Genomic DNA, 16297 nt, shown 5'->3' on the forward strand with positions numbered 1-16297 from the left:
GCCCAAAAACAGATGCAGCAATGCAGTAAACTCGCCCAAGGGCGCTGACTTCGAAAGCTCAGAGAATTAATAGGCCGCAGTGGAGTAGCTTTGCTTTGCAACTATGGCGGCACGCTACAGTTCAGAATAACGAAAGCGACCCCGTGCTGCACCGAATTAAACAACAGGACACCTCTGTTTTGTTAAAGTGTGGACGGATTGTCACGCGAAGAAGGCATGAGCAACCCAACGAGATGCAGCCGTCCAAATTCAATGTGCAAGTATAACACGTTGTTGGGGTCGCTGGTGCATATGCATTGAGGAAATGTACATTACTGCGCTACTGAATGCTTAATTTCGAAAACTTGTAAAATGTTGTCTTGTTTTACTGTTCGTCTTGATCGTCGCCCCAACGGCTTTCCACTATATATGCACCGCCAAAAATGCCCGCTTGCCGCATCCCTACAGAGGCGCTATTATATAGGTTACATATATCATAGGCCAAAACATTCCAGCACATAGACCGCCAGGCGAAAATGTTTTCGATGGCAGTAACGCTCAAATGACGTCATCAACAACACCCCGCGGTGGCGACATACGTGCACATACACTGCTGTGCTCGCACAAACAAGGAATTTGGCTGCGATAAATACTGTATTCGATCTCTGTGACTAATAAAGAACGACGTTGAACTGGAAGAAAAGCGTCATCATTGGAATCGAACGGGCACAAACATGCACACACACGCAATACACACAAGCACTTCGGAGGAGCACACCACTCTCGATCGCATACGTTTTGCTTCAGCGGAATTCGCTTCAAGTTACAACAAGCGCACAAACTTTCGCCACGTTACAAGCTTTATATACACATATCATTATCACATTTACTCGCTCATACTTATTCCATTTGATCGCCTGCCTTTCTCCGCATTCCTTTACGATACCTTATTCACCTCATTTCCATATGTCATCAGCATGTTGGCAGGCGTCACATGCACGCAAACAAAAAGACATATAGTTTTGTATTTATATAGAGAGCTGCCATCACTGTTTTCTACGCGTTAGTGTCAAGAGTTATCAGCAAGACGCCGGCATACATGTCGAGCGTACTGCGCAACTTAAGGGCGAAAACAATCTGGCCATCACAAACCTACTCAAGGTAACAGCAAATATACACTGCATGCGGTATACGAAGGCCTCTCCCACAAGAATTTCCAATCAGCCCCGTCCTTCGATACCTGATTTGCATATAATGACCGCGAAGTGCACCAACGGCGAAACTCGATGAAACAATAAATCATTCCCAACAAACTCGGCGCACAATTTCCATCGCGTATAGCCAATACAAACATCCACGAGGGTCGACCATAAAGCGCGAGCAATGCATCACGCGGCAGACCGAATCGAATCGCGCAAACTCGAAGACAAGGTTTATAATCAGCGTAGCAACCGAATATATTTGCTCAATTACAGCTGCAGCCTATATAGCGTTATTACGCACCGACGGCCCAACCACTCCCTGAATACGTGAATTCTTATAAGAAGCGAACGATCGAAACCCAGTTCGCGGAAAGGCCAACGCCCAAAAAGACACGGCATATATATACAGACCGACATCGTGAAATAATCAGTTCACGCAACTCTCCCAGGCAAAGTCGCTCGTCGACCCAAATAACTTGCGCGCAATTTAGCGCGCATTGGAGCACATTCTCGTCCACACCAACTGGAGCGACATAAAGACAATTAACGAGATTTTTTTTTCTGGCGACCAATTATATGCGCATGCGTGGGGCTAACGAGGAAAAGCCGTATACTCACTCGCGACTTATATACCTGCTGCAGCGTCGTCCAAACACGTGCGACTAAAAAAAGATAAAAACTCACAGCGTCCCTTATATATTCGCCTAAGGCGACTCGAAGGCGAAAGCCTTGTTTTTTGCCTCAGTCGATGTACATACATGATCCCCCCCCCTTCCCCCCTCACCCTCCGAAATCTTTCCGCACATAACGTGATGTTGCACAGCCTCCGTGATCGACCCATGTGTGACCAATCGAAGATGTCATGCGATGACGTAATCATGCGACGTCACAAATTTGGCGTCGGCGTCCACCGACGCAGGACGCCGACAGTCAATTTTCGCGTTTGATGAGGCATCTAAGGCTTTCGCCTTAATAAATGTTGCGGAAAAGAATACGAACCAATACTGCCGGAGATTCCAGAGACTCTGAGATCGGTTACGGCTGGCCTCAACTTGTCACGAGGAAAAGTGAAAAAAGCGCAGTATATAGCGTCACTGCGTGTCGCATCGACACCGAGGACGATTGTCATTAACATGTTGCCCGAATCAGCAGCACTGCAGCGCCCCGTTCCCGACGAGCCATGTGTCACCCCACCGATGTGTCGCTGCAGCGGCGGCGCCAGGACTCGTAATTCAATGCGGCAACGAGTGTGCTGTCAGCGTAACCCGTTAAAGAGTACGGAAACAGCTGGCGTCGCTATATCTCAATCGCAGCCGGTGAGGAATAAAAAGGGGGAGTGGGTAAAAGAAAAAATAACATATAATAACAACAATAATCATAATAAGCAGCGAATACAGGCTGCAGGCTTATTGGATGGCTCCACTTGCATGGCGCCACATGTTCAACGGTGGTTGAAAAAAAAAAGAAAGAAAAAACTAACTGGATCGTGTATATATATATATATATATATATATACACACACACACACGTCGTGAAGGCGGCATTGGGAGGAAAGCCATGGAGTAAAATTGTGCGAAAGGAGGGAACAAAATTAACAAATGACATAGTGAAATGACGCAACTCATGGCGCGCAGGCTTATAATGAATGAATATGTTTTTTTTTTATTCTTTTTCTTTTAGTATTTCATCATCGCCAAATGAAATGAAGTGAGTCGCCTGCGTGACATCTCGGGCGTTTTTTTTTTTTTTTTAAAGAAAAATGAAGGTGTTTCATCTACTTGGGAACCCTCAGAAACAAGTTAAGATGCTACTGACAACATATATATAGCAAGCATCCCCGCGCTGTTACAGCTGCTTACATTTAATGCTACTAAAAGTAAGACTTTTCTTGTTTGTTTGTTTTTTATTTGTTATTATTTTTTTAGCGTTGGTCCGTTTAGTGTTTGACGTCCGCGTCATATACGTAAAAGCAGAGCCGCCAAAGTGACATGGGAGGGAAACAAAGAACCACTTGCGGTAACATCACGTCGAATACACGCTATTTATAACGGCAGAGGCCACCCTATGGAGTTTAATAATAATATCTGCTGCGGTTTTAAGTGTCAATGCCGCGATATCATTGTGAAGCACAACGTAGTGGGGGACTGCGGGTTAATTTCGTCCACCTGGGCTTCTTTGAAGTGCGCCTTTATATAAGCAAACGGGTGTTCTCTGCATTTCGCCCGCATCAAAATGCGGCTGTCGTGAGGTGGGGGGGGGGGGGGCTCAACCCGCGCCCTCTACAGCGAGATATATACAGTTCGCGGTGGTGAAAGGAGAAAGAGCAAAATAAACTCCGTAGAATACGTAACCTTTACTAATTTTTTACGGCAGAAAATAAGAAAGCAATATATGATACAGGGACGAGCCAGAGAGAAAAAAAAAACTAAGCAAAAACAAGGTAAAAGGCTGTTACAGCTGCCAGGTGGGTCAGTGATACAGAACACCGAAACCATATAATAATAAAAAACACGCACACACAGAAAATCAGTTCACCTGCGCAGTGAGACCCGGCCAGCTCGTATAACTGCAGCATGAATGAACCAACTGTTCGCCATAAATTCATCACGAGCTTTGGATAGAACGAACGGCATGCATAACAGAACACAACTGCATGCATGGCCGGTCGTCCAACGCAGTATATATCACTGACGTTTACTGCGACAAAACATTTGCACAGCTGCCTGAATGTCGTACCCCAGCCACCATACTGTTTCAAGTCGCAGCGCCGCAGGCATCGAGGGAGGAGATAGATTTTCGCAGAGATCCCGGCACTGAAACGAGACAGCACTGCTCCCATTTTCTATATACACTGCGGCGTTGCACACGGCGCTGTCGCGTTGCAGGTTTATGCATATACGCAGCCGCGCAACGTGTCAAGGATTGCAGCTCTGGGCGTGCAAGTACACAGGTATATCTCGTCTCCGAATCGTGAAACAGCGACTCCTGCGAGGACGCGATGATAAATTTATCATCGTTGAGAGATTAGAGAGAGGGAGAGATGAGATCGAAAATGCTCTCATCGATCACCAACGCACGTGGATTGTCAAGAAGTGCGTCGAGTGGTTTCTGATTTAAAAAGAAGAAAAAAAAAAAACGCGAAGCGATCGATCAGCAACACTGTGGCGAGAGCCGGGCGGTTACTGTTACATTTTATTGCGTGCACTGGACACAACGATATAATCTAAAAAACAAAAACAAGCTTGAACGAAACCTCCGCACAAACACACTGACAGCAAATATATGCCCACACATGTCCGCAACCTTATATATATATGCGTCGTCGAATAACCGCGGACAGTATCGACGGTGGGGGGCAATCAATTATGGAAATCAGGAACGCTTCCCTTTTCCTCCGCTTATCTTTCGCTTAGACGTACATGTCTACCGAAATTGGTGCAAGGAAAATATAGAATAAAAAAGAAAGAATAAGGTCGATGTTCCATCGCGGCGGAGATTTCCAGCAGCTTATACTATGCGCTAATGCTCGGACGGCAAAACAAGCCACGAGAGAGAGAGAGAGAATGAACGAATCGCCAGCGGCGTCGAATGATAATTTTCCGGGCGCGCCAAAACGGCACACGCCCACGTTGATCGAGGGGAAACAATGAATAGAAAAGATAAGACGGTATAACGCGCGTATCTGAGAAGCGTGAGGAAGGCAAGGGAGACGTGGAAGAGACGGAGAAGGGGGGCAAAAAAATTTAAAAAAATTACCGAACGGGGAACGAGGCCAGACAGGCGCCCGCGAGATCATTTACATACCGACGACAACCGAGATCAAATCGCTCGTTACACGCGCAATTTCTTATCCCCCCCCCCCCCCCCCAACCTTTCTTTTTCATCTGCACTCCCGTCATTTACGTCTTCTCCTGGCCGGCTGCTAGATATACCTTCTTTCCCGCACTTAACTGCAGCCGTGCACGCAACGATTATTTTAATGGCATAAGAGGTCCACGCTAGCTGATACGCGGGCTTTCTTTCCTCCTCTCCCTCCTCTGCCCCGGCCGTCTCCGTTTTCGATGTGCCCAGAAGCAAGCGAGCATGCGCGGCTCATTACTTGCCAAAACAGCGAGAGTGCCTGCGCAGAAAAAAACTGAAAAAAGCTATACGTAGAACACAGAAGCAAATAATAGAAAATTATTGCGTGTTGCGAAGGAGGCGGAGTGAAGATGGAGCGCACGCAAACGTCGTCGAGTCGATGATTCGCCGAAGACACGCAAGAAACACATCTGCAAGCGCGCAATGCAACAACACCGCCTCCCCCCCCCCCCCCCCCCACTTCCTTCGAAGGCCAGCCACTAGGGCGTGCATCACTAGTACACAACATAAAAGGATGGGGACCTAACGACAAATGCGCCGCTTTACCGCAGTGCGTTCAAGAAGGAAAGAAAGAGGAGTGTTGTAACGGCTACAGCAGCGCGCCGCCTCTAACATGGCGCGCGCGTGGCACTGCAATTCGAACTAATGTTCGATCGACCCATTATTTGTTCGCATGCCGCGCGCGCGCTGTCGTTTATGTATACACCATCGTTTCCGGCCGGCCGTTGTTAAAGGAGTGTCCAGAACAACGTTTTTGCGTTGCATCGTTCGTAAACACATCGGCGGCCGCCTCACATACGCACGCGCACGCACACGCACACACTGATGTGGCTGTCCTCGCGACAAGCCTTGCAATGTTAGCTGCCGTTGTATGCACGGAGTTTCACCTCGATACGCCGTTCGGTCGATTTACGCAAGCGAGGCAAGCAATCGCTTTCGGTCAGTGGAAAAATAATGGTGTAACGGTTCGCACGAGGAACCGTGGTTTTCCTGATGCGCGCGGAATTGAGTTCGAAGAGTACGTAAACGTGACGGGAAAGAGGACGCCTGCGTCGGGTACACATTTGTTTAAAATTGAGCGTCTGCCTTGCGCGCAATGGCCGCATTGTGTTTGCTTAGCAGGTCGGTTTGAACAAAAGGCACCTACGCGAAGAAAACGCGCGCGCGATCATTTGATTTCAGAAACGATAAGTAGGCGAACTTAAAAAGTTTACGTGGCTGATCAGCATTTTCTTGCATGCCAATCGTGCGGCAACGTTCGAGTCAACGCGGCCGAACGATTTAAATATATGCCAGCAACGCGAGACGTAGATCCGTGGTCGAGAAGTTGATCGGAAATCCATTTATTATTGCTAATGCGTTTGAAACAGTTACGTAAATTCTCAGGCAGGTTTATATCGTAAAGTGAACACAACAGACGACAACGGCGCGTCATGGAGTTTACTATGTTCGACTGCTAAGCATAATGGCTATCTGGAAGGTCATTCTATTCTACTGGCATTAACTATCCCAGTGTAGCAGTCGAAAAACGTCGTTCGACTTTAATGACATTAAAAACGCCCAGTGCGACAAGTGTTGGATCGATTAGTGAATTTCATTGGGCCAAGGAGCCCACATTAGGTCAAAGAGCGCCAATGCGTCTTAAAATACGTGGCCGTTGTTGCACTACGCTCGAGCAACGTGTTTAACGCAGCATAGCTCGCATGGTTTTACCTACATTCTGCAACGTTCGATAGCTGTAATATACGCGTCAAAAGGAATACATCAGGAGAAGGAATAAAAGATGCATCGCTCAGGCCGATACGAGCACTTCACAACCGAGTGCGTGAGTGTGTGCTTCAGAGAGCGAGCGAAAGAGAGAGAGAAAGAGAGATCAACTCGAAACGGCGGGGGGGGGGGGGGGGGGGGGGGGCAGATAAAGAGCGCGCGGAATCCCAGAGCAAACAGCGCAGTCGCGTATCAGGTACCGCGTCGCCCTTTTACGATATATTGCCCGGATTCGTCGTAACCCTCGTTCGTGGCAGCGTGGCTCTATAAATTGCAACACAGCCGAGGAACGTGCTTTGTTATTACCGCCCCCGTAGAGGCAAGTCGGCCGCAGGGAAAGGGGGGGGGGGTGTAGAGACCGATCGGCAGCAAGTAGAAAAGTAGAGTGGAGGAGCTCGGATGGCCCGCTTCGCATCTCAACTACTATATACCATACGGGCCTCGCAACAAAAACGGTGTGCCGCGCACGCACGTCGCATTTAATAAGCGGCGCAGCGAAGAAGCGCGAGCGTGCGTCGACTCCGCGAGAAGACGACATGCCGTGCCGTTCGACGGGCGGGCAGCTCTGCGGCGAGATATCGCTGTGGCGCGCGACGGGGTGGGTAAGTGCGAGCGACATCGCTGCCGCCAGCAGCCATGGACCGCAAGTAGCAGAGGAAGCACTGAAGGAGCCGCGCATTTGTCTCGGCGAATGACACACACACACACACACACACACACACACACACACACACACACACACACACACACACACACACACACACACACACACACACACACACACACACACACACACACACACACACACACACACACACACACACACACACACACACACACAGGAGATAGATAAGGCCACACTGCCCGTGTCGCGAACTTGGAAGAAGAAGGGGGGCTGAGAAGAGGCGCATTAGTGAAGCCAGGCGAGGCGCCAAAATGAATGTCCGCGAACGCAACCGCGTGAGCTACATGCCGGATTCGGCGCGCAATCGTAACTCAACGCCGTGGGGTCGCGCCAGAGATAAGCGGAGCCCTTTCTCCGACAAGCTTCTCTGCCAACGTTGCACTCTACTGAAGAGAGAAGAAAGATGGGACTACATCTAGAGTAAAGAGCGGGGGGGGGGGGGGGGGGGGACATCGGAATGGGACAGGAAAAGAAAATGACGCGCGATAAAAGAAAAAAAAAAAGAAGAGGAAAGCTATACATAACCGCTCGCAGCGCTTTGTCGGGCGGGCTCTATCATGCGCTGCACGCGCTGCGGAAGCTCTTGTCGCAGCTGCGCAGGTGGGAGGGACCCCGTCGCTTATCCTACACGCTGGCCCGGTGTACGAAGAGCGATCGCTAGCGGGTGTACGGCATGCAAAGGAGCAAGCGAGTCTGGCTTGTTCCAACCGGAGCCAAAATGATGGGACGGAGAAGCGCATACGAATGTTGAGAGCGTGGGAGTTAACCCATGCGCTGCTACGTAGAACCACGCGCACTGCTGCGCAAGGAGGCGCAAAGAATGTACTTGAAGATAGCGAAAGAACCACGAAGGCACTCGGCGGTTAGACGATGAAGTTGCGGTGCTTGCACTTTAGCGTAAGTGCTTCCCACACCCAAAAATCTCTCACTGCACCTGGAAGTCGTGCGTATAGGAATACGCTTACACGTAAAAGCTGTAAAGTAACTCTTACGAGTACATGGTTGCGTGTCGCCATCGCGATCTTCAAGGCAGTTGACCAAGACACGGTACTGCACCCGCTGCACCAAATTAAGCGAGGTGCAGTGTTCCGGGGTAGACAGTGTACAAGTGCCAGGCGAGACAACATCTTTCGCGACCAGCGTCGAAAAAGCGTGCATGTCGCATACCTGACCGTCAAGCTGCAGAGAGGCAAGGCGAGCAAAGGAGCGGTTTGTCCGGGCCCTCCGACTATCGACAATCGTGGCCTGCGGCACAGCCGATACCCCACCCTCTTCCAATGAGCGTAGACGCGGTGCCCTAACGGCGGCGCCGTGGGCTAAAACGCTAATTGACACGTCGTTAGCGGCCGGCACTGCCGTCCCACACAAGCGGGCTAATGAACGCGGGCCAACGACACCTTAGAGACCGAGCTCGAAGCAGACAGGGAACAAAGTAAAGAACCGGTCGTTGCGCCTTTCTATATATATGTATACACAGGTGCGAAACTATGTGAAAATACATAGCTTTATACAGCTTGGCGACCACTTTCTGTGCGGGTAATTTAAGTAGCGCTCTTTAAGTGCCCATACATACTTCGGTATCGTACGTCGCATGACTATACTAGCCAGCAGTTCGGTTGCGAGCAAGTTCAGAATGATGATGAACAAGTATATTACTAAGCACACCGTGCGTTTCCCAAAATCAACGACACTAGGTAGTTATTTAGCTATAATTAGCCTAACGAAAGCGCCTACGGCGGCACTGATAGCACGGACGAGAGAGTCGCGCTTGTGTTTTTTATTACAAGCAAGGCCTATACGTCCTTTGCATCACATACATTCAAATAAAAAAAAAACAGGAGGGGGGGTTGAAACGCGCCATTAGGGCAATAACGAACGAAGAAGTGCTCATCACGCTCCTAAATTTGTTGCGCACCCAGCAAGCGAGACATGACGACAATTGAAAAAGAGCGCCGCGTTGTTTTCTTGGTCTACTTCCTTGTTTTATTTAGTTTGCAGTCTTTTCGCCTTCCCTGCAGCGTATCACCCAACCTGGCATGCGAGAACAAAAGGGGTGGCCTGTGAAGCACGCTCGCTCGTCTGTGCACCGCCCCCGCCAGCAACGCTCTCTTTTTTGTTTCTCAATGACAGCTGGAATTTCTGTTTCACTGCAGTGCTGCATGATAAATTGTAAAGCCGCGGGAGAGGAACGGCACACAGACGCGCTCGCGCAATCCCGGTCGCGCAGGCAAATAAAATAAAAACAAGCATTGTGCGAGTTTCTCTTCGCTGCCTCATCGCATGGCTCTCCAATCTCGCTCTCTCTCTCTCTCTCTCTCTCTCACACACACACACACACACACACACACACACACACACACACACACACACACACACACACACACACACACCGCCCCCGCAAGCGTCGCATGCAACGAAACACATATTCTCGTGTGTAACGTAATAATGTGCAACGTGTCTGTTGGCCAACCAACCGACGACTGGGCGGAAAAGAAATGGCCGTGCTCCAGCGATCAAATAAAGCTTACGACATCTCCAACAGATGCGCCGCGGAGGCGAGCGCGCGATTATGTAAACGCCCGACGGCACTCGCAATTCGCTTCTGCCGCAGCGCCGGGATGTTATACGCGAAACCTTATAATGCCTTTCGACATGTCTCGCTGTAAATGTTCCGCGCCGCGGTCACGCTCGCCGCCACTCCACGTTCTGTCGATACGCGGCCCCGAAAGGAGTGCATTTATAGAATATATACTCTCTCCGAGCGTATCGCGCGCGCTTCGTTTCGTATGCGTGCGTATATATAAATACGAACGAAGCAGGAAGTTAATCGTCGGAGCAACAGCGTGCTGTAATCTTCTTCTTTCTTTCTTTTTTTCCAGCGCATACGATTATCGGCGCGCGAGAGGTTTTCATTTCTCCCGCTTCGGCACTGATCCCGCCCGACACGGAAGGTTTTCCTCCGCGAACGCGTCGAAGAAACCACCCACCCAACCTCGCACGTGGAGCGTAAACGGATCTATAAGGGTGAAACAGGAGAAAGAGAAATCACCTCAACTACCCTGTACATGCGATTTCAGCCAGGAAGGAAGGTGATGGATGACAGCGGAAAGACAGCCACGCACACACACACACGCACGGACGCACGCACACACACACCTTTTATTTTTTTCCTTGACTTGATCGAACGTCTGCCGCACATCAATACTAGGATTTGTCCGATATATACAGATATACGAAGGCTTTCCAGGGCCCCAAAATCCACTTTCGCGGGAGGGAAAATGCATTTAGGACGGTCACGTAACACCACGTACGCCACGATGGCCTACAGAGATGCAAAATAGAGTCGATGAAGCAAGTCAGTGTAAGCTGCTTCGCTAACTAGAACGAGCTTGCGTAGGTTAAACGAAACTATATCGCACTTTCGTGTTTCCACCCCAACCAAACCCCCGTTCTTTAAAACGTTGCTGCTCACTTATAAAAATATAAAGCGCGCCAGTTCCAAACTTCTTTGAAACGACACGCAGCTCAAACAAGATACTTTATGAATGCTCTACACGAAGCGAAAGTACAAAAAGAAAGGAAGAAAATAAATAAAGAAAACTGCAGCTTTTCATTTCTGCTGCTGCAACTGAACATAACTGATTACAGCCTCTACAACACACACAGTCCCGTTGTCAAAACAAATTCCAACCGAACCGCGGACGCACGCAATCTCCCTTCTAGTACTATGCAGCGTAGCCTTATGCTGAACACGATCGAGCGATGACAATCTTAAATGTCTACATAAGGGCCGTGATATCTAAACGTTCACTTTCCGTCATTATTTCTTGCTCTCCGTTATGGGCTGACAGGAACAACACGCGTACGTTACTACCGCTATCGAGCCTGCCGTTTCGATTGATGATAAGACTCGAATCGACCGCAAGTAATCCTGACGAGAACATATTAGGGGCAAAAAATAATAAAATAAGTAGACCGTCTCTTCTTGCGTGTCCTTTAATCGACTACTGCCTTTTCCCCCTCTCATTGACTCGCCGAGCCATCGTTATCGCCGGAGAATCGGCCGGCCACCGCGCAGCGTAATAAGGAGAATAGAAATCGAAAAGGAACTGTGCGGGGTCCATCCGATTTGCAAACATTTCCTCAACGTACTAGGCGGGCGAGAGGTGGGGGTGGGGGGGGGGGGGGATCTCTGGTCAGTAGGTGGCAGGTTCGAATACAGCTGGACGATGTTGTAATGAAGCGAAGAGGGTGAAGTGATAGCGTGGGGCATGGGGCGGGGGGTTGAGAAAAACACCTTTTTATACCTGTAGTAGTCAAAGAGTTCATAGCAGCTGATGTTTAACAAAGATCGGAAGATTTATTTTTTTTTATTTATCTACATCATTACCAGGCATCACGCAGAACATTCCGTCCGTATAGTAAAACAAATGTGGTAGTTACGCCGGCTTGAATACTAACGAGGTGTTTCCCCCAAACGCGGCCGACCTTGTACACGTGCTCCAAGAACAGCAGAGAGCCGTCGCACTGACGAAGTCACCAAACGCGCGAGGCGAGGCCGGTGTACACGACGGACTATCTGGGGAGGGGGGCACTGCACACAATACGCCCGGAGAGAGAGACGGGGCGCCACGCAACGCACGCTTCCCGGAGAGCCGCTGCGTGAGTGCGTGAATGCATGCATGCGTGCCGCCACTCGGCTACACGCACCTAAGGCACGCACAACCGGCAACACCTGCGGCTGGGCTCCCGTTTTTCCCACGCCGCGGCAAAGCAGCACCGCGCTGCAGAAAGAAAGCCCTCCCGCCGGTCGCGGAAGACTAGAAGCAGAGCGGCGGCGGCGGCGGCTCACAAAAGAAGCACGTGTATCCGATTACGCGGCGTGGCACACGCAGGCGCCGCCACCGCTGCTACGCCGACACATCCACTCGGGTTTCCCGTACGCGAATGACGACGACGTCGCGGATGCAGCCGTAGTAGGAGGAAACGAGATCGCCTCACCATCGTACAGTGTGAGCGCGTGGTAACGCGTTCACTGTGACGGAAGACGGGAGTGCGCGAGAAACGATTGTTTCGCCGCTGCGCGCGCACCAGCGCCGCAGAACGAGATGCGAGCTTTTAGGGCACCAGCCAAGCGAAGCTAAACCTCTGGTTGGCCTTTCGGCCTTTCCATTCTCTACTCTAACCGGCTTGTTTTGTTTTGTTTGTTGTTTTTTTTTGCTATTTCTTACCCTAGCGTATAGGGTAGCAAATCAGACACGCATCTGGTTGATTACATTGCCGTTTTTTCCTCTCCTCCTCCTTCCCGTTTCTCTCTCTCTCTCTTCGGTAAAATCGAGCATAAAGTGGTTACTTGGGCGAGTCGGTAAGACTTACCACTTCATACTTATGTGAAGCATAATGGAGCATGGCATAGAATTCAGAGGGCGGCCGTAACAAAAAACCACGGTGGCTCACTGTTTTGCAGCAACTCTTTTCATGCCAGCGGCGAAGTAGTGCGAACGCGGCGGTGAGCAACACAAGGACTGACAATGTCACCGTATAATAAATATACTCGTGCTGTCTCGCCGAAAGTGAATTTCTGCGGGAGCGTTTAATGTTTCAACTTTCTCCTTGCCTATCTGTCCTCAAGAAGAACAAACTGGACGTTAACCACCGTGAGATAAGCACATTAATGTCGACAAAGATCGAGACAGAGAAACAACTCAATAAGGACGGGAAAAAGAGGGGAAAAAAATCTGGCTTGGTACGCGTTCAACTAAACAGAAGCGAAGCTAGTCGCAAAACGTGCTAAGGAAGCAAAGAGTGTTCGCGCTACCGGGTATCCGTCGAGATAAACGTTTTATTCAGAAAACCTGGCAGGTATATCTCGTCGAGAGATCTCGCGAAGAGGAAAGAAAAGAGTATATAAGACGGCCGCGGAGGAAGCAAAAACAACCGAAATACAGAACGGCGGGCGTGCGTGCCGTAAATGTGGGTCCGCAATAAACGCGAGGCAAGAAAGAAGGCGAGGCGCGATAAGGGACGGTATACGAGAGTGGACGAGGATTTGGCGTTAAGTTATACGGCTCCCTCCCGTTTTTCCGACTCCATTACAAGATAAGAGAGGATTATACGACGACGACCAGTCCGTATATGCCGCCTCGTTGATTATGCTCTCTCTTTTTATGGTCGCCGGCTCGATTATGCACTTCGCTGCAGTTGCCGAGTGCGTATACACACCCGTACGTTCGTTATTCTCGTAGGGAGTTTTCCAGTACACTTAAACGGCGCAGGCCATCCAGAGAGCGTTTTAAAAAAGCGCCTTTAGCGTAAGTGAGATCGTGCGGAACCATCTGAGCGCGAAGGCCTGCTCATCCGCGTGCTTCGAGCGGGCAATCTAGACGTCTTGAAAAGAACCATGGACTCTACACTCTAAGCCGAAACTGGGCAAAATTGGACTAACGGCAGTCGTTAAACCAAAGGATCAACGGTTCGTCCAGCAGGGTCTAAATGCGAGACAGTGCGTGTCGTGCGCAAACGCCCGGCAAGAAGGGGACCAACGGGAGGTGTAACTGCGCGCCGATCGCCCGCTGCCGCGCTGAACTTCTCGGCCCTGTCGGCTAGCACGATTACGAGTTACATGGCTTACACGCCAGAGTGAAAGCGAAGCACTATTACAACGAATAGAAGCAGTTATGAGAGTCAAGTTCAACTCGCGCCGGCGCACACAGCGAGCGAGCGCGCTCACCCACGTTTCTTCCCTGTCGAGCTGCCGGGCCCAAACAAGTGCAAGCCTTCGAGTCCGGAGACAGCGGATCTCTCGCTTCAATGTGCCGGATTAGGAAGAACTGCGAAGAACACTGCCAGCGCTAACAAAAGTAAGCTGTTCGTAAGCGGTTGTATTCCCGCAGAGTCACCGGCTACAACTACGAAGGAGTATACGAAGTAGGCTTCGCTACGTCGTCGGCACCAAGCCGACCGGCGGCCGGTGCGAGTTCGTTGCCGGTGCAGGTGAAAGAAACGTTGCGTAGAATTTGTTTCACAGAGAATAATGTCGTCTGGAATAAAGTACAGTTCAATCTGTGTCTTTCTCTTCATGCGACAACTGTTGTCAAACATCTATAGCGTGAAGGCGAGCGCCGATACGAATCAACGTGCGGCCGGCGGTGTACAGCGAGCGACTTACAAGCACGGTGAAAGAACCGTGCCTGCGCGCCGTCTCGTCGTTGTAGGTATACATATATCTACATCACTCCGTAAGACGTCGCGGACAGCGGAAATCTATTTTTCATTTATATGTAAAAGAACGACGACGAAAACTGCACAGGAGACGCATGTTGTGATCGCCAGCGGTCGTTCAACTCAGCCGTGCTCCTCGTAAAGGCCTAACGACGTTGTCGGCAAGAAGCCGGCATCGGCGGGGCGCCTCACTGCTTCGCCGGAGTTCCTGCATAAGTGCCGCTTCTATGTTTGTGTGTGCATAGGTGGATTTTACGGACTTGTGCACCAGCATTACTAAGGCTGGTTCGGCCGACACGATAGAGTACCAGCTGATAATTCGAATTCGCTGACTGAAAGAGCGTTAAAAATCCGGCGGGTTCATATTAAAAGATCGGTGTGTTACGGTTCTTACATTGAGCCCACGTAAGTTTACACGTACGCTGCGAATGTTTATTGTTTTATTACGCCGAACAGAAGTCTGCCACCGGCACAACATGGGAGGTCGAAATACTGTGCCTATATATAGCCGATGGTTGGTTTTCGGCTGTGTAGCGCGGGCGGTAGATGCATGGTAGGTGCGTTTGGTGTTTAGATTGCAATGGTTGTGTGTTGTATGTTTGTATACACGTGCCGCAAACACTGCATCATTCAATGCTGATTCAGTTGGAAATAACAAGAATTACGCCAACATAGCGAAGAACCGCCATCTTTTTTTTTTCTCGGTTAGTCCCGACGGTTGAAATGTTAGACCCTCGGGAGCATTCTACGAGGACCAACATTTAGACCAACTGGAGTAAGTGCTAGGGAGTAAAAGTTGAACCCCTGTAGTTACTCCCGCAGTTGGTCCAAAAATGGTTCAAAATCTGTGGCAGCCCATTTAGACCCCTGAAGGACCAATGCCATACCCCATTTTAGTCCTTTTCGGCTTAGAGTGTACATATATGAGCGGCTTCAGACAAACGTATACAGTTTAGTTGCAGCCCAAACTGGAATTTTGCTGCCATAGGCCCGCATCGGATAAAACGCACAAAGCCTTGCAGCCTTTTTTTAGTTATTTACTTAGTTAGCTAGTTAGTTAGTTAGTTAGTTAGTTAGTTAGTTAGTTAGTTAGAGGGGAACGGTAATTCTAGTTAATTACCCTACACGTGAGTACCATAAGAAAGACAGAAAAAGCTAGGGTAACAAAACCAAAGAAGCAAAACCCAGCGGGAAAACAATGCGATTGCTCGCTCCTATAACCAGCTGTATGTACAAGGCTCCGTGTCCCGTTATTCTTCGAATCCTTCTCACATTGGAGCCTTATACGATCTAGAGTCAACAGTTCCAGGAAAACAAACAAACTCACGTTAACGTGTCTGTCAATCATAGAAGCCTTATATATAAAGGTACACACGGTAGGCGCCGACACGGGTAGCGAGCAAGTACTGAAAAGATCGAACACGCAATCTCAGATCGCCAGAGAGAGTAATTCCTCGAAAGCCGCAGTGACAAACAATAAAATGTGGGGCGGCTTCGCTTCGCGGAATCTATATGCGCCGTATGTATACAAGCCCCGTTTGTTCTTGAGAAGAAAAGAAAAAAAAAAACCCATCGTATGCAG

At 49.6% G+C, this 16297-nt stretch overlaps 1 protein-coding gene across 5 annotated transcripts in view; it reads right to left on the reverse strand.

Annotated features, from left to right (window-relative positions):
• LOC119390009 (autism susceptibility gene 2 protein homolog) overlaps positions 1–16297 on the reverse strand; it is a 441549-nt gene that overhangs the window by 30900 nt on the left and 394352 nt on the right. The window lies entirely within an intron of this gene.

The sequence above is a fragment of the Rhipicephalus sanguineus genome, chromosome 4 (genome assembly GCF_013339695.2).
Source record: "Rhipicephalus sanguineus isolate Rsan-2018 chromosome 4, BIME_Rsan_1.4, whole genome shotgun sequence".
Lineage (NCBI taxonomy): Eukaryota > Metazoa > Arthropoda > Arachnida > Ixodida > Ixodidae > Rhipicephalus > Rhipicephalus sanguineus.